The 8,234-nt window shown below is 40.1% G+C and overlaps 1 protein-coding gene across 1 annotated transcript in view; it reads left to right on the top strand.

The window, feature by feature from the left end:
- The first annotated feature begins 588 nt into the window (after nt 1-588).
- Nucleotides 589-8,234, top strand: part of NLGN1 (neuroligin 1) — a 903,463-nt gene continuing 895,817 nt past the window's right edge. The window contains exon 1 of the mRNA XM_007464699.1: nt 589-703. The gene's annotated coding sequence lies outside the window, so the exon portion shown is untranslated. The remainder of the gene's footprint in view (nt 704-8,234) is intronic.

Below are 8,234 nucleotides of genomic sequence, written 5' to 3'. Positions count from 1 at the left end.
TCAGTCCCTGTTTAACTCTCTCTGTACTTGGGAAGCGTTTTCAGACTCGACCTTTTGGGGAGAGGTGGGAACTTGTCCTTATTTTTCCTTTTCTCCTTTCAGCCTCCTTCCTCCTCCGCTCACCAGCTCTCGCCCCGGCACTTTGTAAATTTCCCGTTTTGCCCACCCCTCCTGGTGGGTGTTCTCGACTCTTCTCCGCTCCTGCCCCCTCCGTCCTCTCTTCCTTGGCGCTTTCAGAGCAGATGCATCTTCTCTTTTCTTGGGCTCCCTCTCCCCCCACCCCCTCGCGCCGCCCCCCGCGCTCCCCACCTGCCCCGGCTCGCCTAGCCCCTCCTCCCCGCCTCCCGCGGCGCCCTGACCCTTCCAGCCCGAGTCCGGGTCTGCGGGCCAGGGGGCGTCGTGTCAGCGCGCCGACGACCCGGCGGCCGGCGCGGAGCGCGCGGCGCGCTCGTCGCGGATGTGAGGAGAGACCGCGGGGGAGGCGAGCCGGAGTCGGGCTAAGAGGCCGGGAGAGCCCGTCGGAGCCGCAGAGCCCCGGAGAGAAGGGAGGAAGCGAGAGTGAGGCGCGCACGCCGCCCGAGCTCGGGCGGACGAGTGCAGTCGCCTCCGACGCCTTAGAGCGGCGCCCCAGTCGCTGCAGCCGTTCACCCTAGAGCGGTGTCCAGGGACCACAGAACCCAGGAGCCGAGAAATCGGCAGAGAGGTACCAAAGCAATAGGGAAAAGATTACGAGAGAGCGGGGAGGGTTTCCTGGCGAAACACGGAGGCTGAGCTGCTGGAGGAACAATGCCGCCTCCACGAGAAAACCCTTGCTTGAGGCCGGGGCGGAGCGCTGAGGAGCTGCCTCCAGCCTCGGGCTCTCTGGCTAGTTCCGGGACCGGTTCCGCCTCGGAGTTTGACGGGGATAAGAAAGTTGAGCTTCCGCACAACATTTCCTGCGAAGTGGTTTTCAGATCTGCCTGGTTCTAGTCAAGATGTCACTCTCGGTAGATCCCCGCGATGAGCAGCTAATAGATTATGCATTACGGGTCAGCCAGGTCCCCTGGGCAGAGAAGGTAGTCCAAACATTGCCGACATTCTCCCTTGGCTCCCGACCGGCCAGCACAGTGCTTTGGGAGAAGAGATGAAAAGCGACCTGCAGTGAATTTAAAATTATTTAGGTTGAGATTTTTCAATTGGGAATGATTTATTCCAGAAGAGGTTGTTAGAGGGTTATAAAGATGAGGAAAATTCTGTGTTTAATATTTGTGATTATTCTGAATCACTTGCAGTTGGCGTCCACAAAGGTATTCTTTCTTTTTTCATTTCCAGGACCATAGTGATACATGTAGGACTTAGAAAACATGGAATCAGAGAACTAACCCTGTATCTATTACTCTGCCTTTTTATAGGTACTCAATATACTCATTTTTCTTCTTTTTATAGTGAAACTACAGTAGACTGTTTTCGCTTAAATAAATGATCATGCTCTACATGAAAATTACAGTTATGTATTTCTCAAAAATTAATTGTGCTTAATTATAAATAAGCACATAAATAGGTATAAAAATATCACTAAGGAAAGGTGTGGGTGCATGTGTTTGAGCATAAAACGTATAAAATGTCTCGGCATTTCAATCAGCCATTGTAACCTAGCAGAACACCAGCTTTTTGAAATGAGCTCAGAAGCAAGGGCCATGCACGTACTTAAAATATTAAGTGTTAAGTACAAAAACATTACGTTTTCCGTGCCCTTGGCAGAGAATGAATCTCAAGTCTACCTGCTCTGCGGAGTGATTCACAGAGCAAGTGGAAGTTAATTATTACTCAGGCCTTCTGATTACATGGTTTGATTAAAAGAAGTAACTGTTTTGTGTAAGCCTGCTATTCTGCAGTTACTCTTTCCAATCCTATTAACGTAAGCAAAAATTGAGGGAGTCAGTCTTTCAACCGACTGTACTAGACTTCCTGCAGTGTGGGCTTCAGAAAAGCCCTCTTAAGCAACTCTCCTTTCCATAGTCTCCCTCCTCCCACGCCAAAGTACTTTCTGTCAGTCTTTTATTCCCTTAGTGGCGGTTCATGGTGTGAAATTTTCCTTTTATATTTAGGTATAACATATTTTCAAATATAAATGTCTGAATTGTTTTGAAATTGAAGGTGGAATATATACTTAAGAAGGTAGGCTGAGAACTTCATTTGCTGCAGGCAGAGTGACTTCCCTGACTTTAGAAAGTCTCTTCCAACCCTGAAATTCTCATATTTTATTCTATTCTTATTATTTCCACATGGTTATCCAGTGGCAGGGTGTATATCTTCCTTCAAATTTCTTTAAATTAGTTAGATACAATTTTTATAGGATAATTAAGTAGCTATAACTAGAGAATACAGATATAAATAAATCTAAGCTCCAATGTTATTGACAACTTTTTGAGGGGCAATATTGATATAGTAGGCATAGTTGAAAAATACCTCTCTGGGATTCCGTGTGCTGAAACAAACCACTTCTAACATTTTTTTTAAAAGCAAAGCATAGTAATTTTTTATTTCTAGAATTCTTTTTTAAAATTTTTATACAAAGGAATTATTTTATGAATTATCGAACAAATACTAATTTGTAGTTTCTGTAAGCAAAACACAACTGGAATTAACAATAACATTGGAAACTGTAACAGTTCAACAGTACACTTCTGCTACATTTTCAAGTATTTTGAAGTGAAGTTTGGTGTCTGTTTCTATCTTATTAGATTATAAATAGAAAGATGTGATTCCTCAGTTATATTTAATTATTTGTAAATGGAATCACCCCAGTCCAGTTCACCAAACACTTATTTTTTTCTAAAACACAGGTCTGGTCTTGCAGATCTTCTATCAACCATGGCCAATGGCTCCTTATAGCTTGAATGGTAATATCTAGACCTCTGAGGGCATTCAAGTCTTTTCACAATTTACTCCCTAACCTTCCTTTTTAGATTAAAACACCTTCCACCTGGAACTCCTCCCCAATTTACTCTGCATTCCATTCACCTGACTCCTGCTTACCATTTTCCCCCAATACTACTTGACATTTTAGGCTTCTGTGCTTTTCTTATACTAGTCTTTCTTTATGGATTACTTCCCAGCTCCCTCTCCCCCCCAGCACATATACCCCAACTGTAGGATGGGAAAACATTTTGTTTCCTTAGAGTGGTCTTTTCTCTGTCACCTTGCTGTCCTTACTCTGAGCTCCCACAACATGTTATTCATGCTAGGAGTCCCCCACCTTTCACACTTGCTGATGATTGGCTCCCTCCCTGGAGAGTAAGTTCCCAGAGGTCAGAAGCCATACCTAATTTATCGTTTCATTCAGAATGCTTAGCTCCATGTCTAAATATAAAGCAGGCCATAAGTGAATGATAAATGTATTATTTAGAAATACGTTTGGCTATGAGGCAACAGAAAATCTGGCTAACCGTGGATTAAGCAAATAAGGATTTATTTATCTCACATTATTAAAACAAAATCAGGAGAAGACAGTTGCTTAAGCATTTAAACAAGGAATCAGGTTTCATCTATCATCTAGGTGCTTTTCTTCTTATGGTCATAAGATGACTGCTGTGCCTCTGGCATCATGTCTGCTTTCTAGGCCCAAAGAAGGAGGGGGCAAGGGAAGGTAACAAAAGGGTTTTCTAGCTCAGGATTTCTCAACTTTGGCGCTAGTGTCATGTGGGACTCATAAGTCTTTGTCTTTGTTGTGGAGGGAGTATCTTGTCTGTTGGGGGCTGTTCAGTAGCATTACCGGCCTCTATTCACTAGATGCCGGTAGCACCCTCCACTCACTCACCCACCTGGTTCTGAAAACCGAGACTATCTCTAGACATTGCCAAATGTCCCTTAGAGGTTAAATCCTCCTGGGTTGAGAACTTGAGAATGATTAGAGTCTGAAGGAAGGAAATTCCTTGTTTCCTACTTCCCCATTTTTGCATTGCAGTGGTGGTGAGGATCTGTTTGATTTTTGTTTAATAAATGGTAGAGGGCTCTTTATGAGATTAAAAAAAGAAAAATGGGAGAGGAAAGGACCAAACAAGCCTTCTCCTTGAGCATTTTGTCATTTTTGTGATTTGGACATTCTCCCCGTAGACTTCTATACCTACCAGAACTGTGTCAAATCACTACTACATACCCGACAGGCTGGGAAACATGTTTTTCCTCTGGCATTCCACTACCTTGGAGAAAATCAGAATCTGTGAAAAAAGAAGGGGAAACTGATTCTGGGTTGGAAACTAGAAGTGTTTGATACTGTGACAGAATAAATGAATATGTAAAAATCACCTAAATATTTCAGAAAGGAGAAAAAGTAAAGAAAAAGTAAATAGCCATAAAAGGGGATAGATATAATTTTTTCACATGCTAAATATTCATAAAATAACTGTGATAACACTGTGGTTTTATTTTTCCTCTGGATGACAGTTTACTTGGAAAATAACGGCAGAATGGAGGCATCTTACTATTCCTAGCATTTTTTTTTTTTTGGTCAGAGAGCACCCTGTCTTCTTCAATCTATTGAATAAGGCAATAAAATTTGCTATTCGTGCTTACAAATTAGTCATCAATCATATGAGAAATGTTGTCAAGGAAAGAAAATGCAGATCTTTGTTTTAATACTCTTTTCTAATGCATGTATAAAGATAGCACATGCCAGTGATGGCATTTGGTAAAATAATGGTTTTTTGTACAGGTGTATTAGCATGGACTGTAGTAACTTTAAATTAGGTTGCTCAGTTATTTACCTCAGTGTAGTTAACCATTATAGGGAAGAATTCTGCCTTACAAAGATATATCAGTATTGCCCTGATGACCAATGATCTTATCTGATTGATACAATTTTTTCCCATGAGCTTGATGAATGCCAATTTTTGCTCATGTCTGTGTAGAATATAGAAATATAAAATATGGTGTCTGTTACGAAACCTTTGCATGCAAGCAACAGAATACCCAATTAAACATCTAAACAGTAAAGAATCATCTCTCAGGACAAGGATTATGGAGGTATGCTGGTCCACAGTTGGCTACCTCAACAGTTCAAGGATGTCACAGCTCTGGGACAGCTTTGCTGTAATTCTCTTGGCTCTCCATTTTGGAAACAAGATAAACAATAGGCTACCAGCAAGCCAAACACTACCTCTTCAAACAGTCCCACTCAAAGCAAAAAGAAGAGAGGAAGTCTTCTTCTCATGGAAATGTCTCTTGTAATCAAAAAGGAAAGTTTTTTTCCAGAAGCTATCAGCAAACTTCCCTTTATGCCTGATTGACTAAAACTATGACACATCCCACTCCTAAACTAATCACTGGCAAAGAGATAATACATTGCATGACTGGTTTTGATCAATCATGGTCCTTCCCCAGGGGCTGGAGGAGAGGTCTGCTTTCCCTGTGGACATGGCAGTGTTACACAGAGACAAAATCAGAGCTCTTGTTAACTGGCAGGAAGGAGGCAATAGTTGTAACCTAGGGTACCTAATAGGATGTGCCATAAACATCATGCCCTGACCTCCTTGAAGTTCTTATAATATGGAATGTCTACACTGGAATTAAGTGCACACGCCCACGCACACACACACACTCATACACACAAGAATTCAACAGTCTTTGGATCCGTGGACATAAACTGTGCACATGTCAGGCTGCATGCTTCTGATATAGAATGATTGCTTTCATAATGTTCCAGAGATTTTTTTTTTCAGTATTAGCTGGAGAATTATTATGCTACATTCCACATATAAATCCAAAACCCTACATTTTCAACTTATAACTGTATCATAATAACGGAAACCACAGTTAAAGCAGAGCATGTTCTTCTTACTAAATAGGTCATCTATGTTTGTCATATTATCTTATATTCATAAATCAGAAATAATGTGAGAAATGACTGGACACTATTGCCAGTTATTCTCATGAAGAAGGACTTGATATCAGTTATGCCCAATTAAAATTACTTCCCTGCTTTTGATAATTGTTTACTTGGAGAGTCTAGGGGAGGGAACTAATCTTTAGCTCACAAGCCAGTATCTCATTAAGCATTATGAGTCTTTTTTTTAAGCACAGAAAGCCGTATTTTCATTTTTTTTTGGTCTGACTTTGTGGAAGCTCAGAGCCGGTTTTGTGTTCAGTTGAAAAAGAGGTCTTGAATTATCTCCTTTTACCCTGTTTCATTATTTGAATCCATTTTAAAACTTAAACTTTGGTTGAAGATTTGATTGTATTTGGGCTTTTTATCATAAGCTGCTTCAAATTATTTTTGGAAGGAGGAAGTATACATACATGTATATATACATGTACAAGAAATGAATGGTGTCATACATCACTCAATAAATGTTTTCTTCCTGAAAGAATATATGTTTAGAAATTAGACAATATTGTGTGCAATAAACTCTGAATTATGCTCCCATCAACATGTACAATAGGATTTCAGGGAAAGGAGATGTGAGTGATGCCTGGGCCATTTGAGAGAGATACACATTGTAGTTTTGCAGATGGATGGAAAATTAAGGCAGGGTAGGTGGAGGAGGTATAGCTGAAGTCATTATATGTATTTTGCTCTATGGCCAGATAGCAATTGGTTTTCAACTTTTTTTACCCTCTATCCTTAGTATTTCAATAACCACCTTTCTACCCTATAACTTCTCCCCAATATAAAGGGGCAATTAAACTTTAACACCAAAGCTACATGGTGAAAGAACCGTGAACTAGAAAAGAATGGATCTGATTTCTCTCTTTGTTCCAAAGCAAATTTTGTGGTCGTTGGCAATCTTCTCTGTTACCCCTGGCGTTTCAGAATGTACGTTCAGAGTCACATCTTTGCATCGTCAGTGCTCTATTTTCAGGCTCTAAGCCTGAAGCGGTTTGCAGCACAGCTACTACCTCTGACCTGGGCTCCTTGCCTCCAGGGAAACTGATTTTTGATTCGAACTTAAAATGATAATTAGTAACTCCATTTGTGTTTGGGGTCAGAAACAGATGCTTCCCCTTTTTGTTTTAAGAAGGCATATTTGAAAGTGAAAACCGAGTGAAATTGGGTTTTAAATAGTTCACATTTTCGTGGGCACATTTGTATCAAGTAAAGACCACGAGGGGAGGGCGTGTTCTAGGCACCTGTCTGACCTTCTCTCCACTGGACTTAGCAGCGTCTTGTACTTCAGCATATCCACTGTGAAATAAGTATGGTTTACAGTATTGACCCTAAGGTACTGCAAGTTCCTGAGGCTTCTCTTAGGGAATAAAATGTTTAATTTTATTGAATACTTTACAAATATTTCATTTAAACTAAGGAACCACTGACTACAGGACACATCGTTATTTTATGTATGCTTTAGAAAGAAGCAGCAACCCAATTAAATCGTTATACAATGCCTTCCTACCACTTAGAATTTTATACTTTAACAAAGAGCAATTTAGGCTTAAATAGATGTAGATTTTTCTAATATATTAATCTTATGCATGTATAAAAAGTATATTAATAAACACATTGGTTTAAGAATTCAAAACTTTTTGTCCTATTTAGATTCTCACTCTTTTGAATCACTTTTTTTTGACTCAGAGTCATATCCATATCCATGTTTTTCCCGACAGTCGTCTGTGTGTGTTGGTGATACACCCTTTCTTAAGAGTACTTCATGGTTGTCTTCAGGATTTCATTTCAAGCAGCTGATACCTTCTGAAAGTTTTGATGGTGGTGTTTTGTTGATCTTACTAGAATGTGACAATTGAAGATTTTCAGACAACAACCAGATCTCATATTTCTTCTTTCAATTGTCCTAAAATATCAGGAGTGATGGTTGTCTGGTCATGGCAAGAGAAATACAACCAATTTTCGCGTACAAAGTCAATGGCAACTATGCCTCCACTACTGCTTGGCTATAAGGAATTATAAAATGCATCCTGATTTCAGAGATATTAAAGGTTAAAAAATAGTGTGTCAGAGTCAATGAAATATGGCAACTTTAATGATATATGTGTTCTCATTTTTAAACAAGCTAGTGGAATAATGATAATTAATTAACCAAACTATTTAATTAATCTCTAAGCTTTTGGATAAGAGAGATTAGTACGTAATTCTTAGAGAGTGTGATTAGAATCTAATTCTAACCCTTTTTATTCTCTGTTTACCCTCCCAGTTTGCAATGTACAAAATGTAGCTAGTCTTCCAGATGGATAATGGTAGGATGAAAAAAGCACAAGACTAGGAATCAAGGGACCTGAGTTTATAGAGCAGACTCTTC

Source organism: Lipotes vexillifer, unplaced genomic scaffold, assembly GCF_000442215.2.
Source record: "Lipotes vexillifer unplaced genomic scaffold, Lipotes_vexillifer_v1.1 scaffold37, whole genome shotgun sequence".
Lineage (NCBI taxonomy): Eukaryota > Metazoa > Chordata > Mammalia > Artiodactyla > Lipotidae > Lipotes > Lipotes vexillifer.
This window is presented reverse-complemented; position numbering and strand designations above follow the sequence as displayed.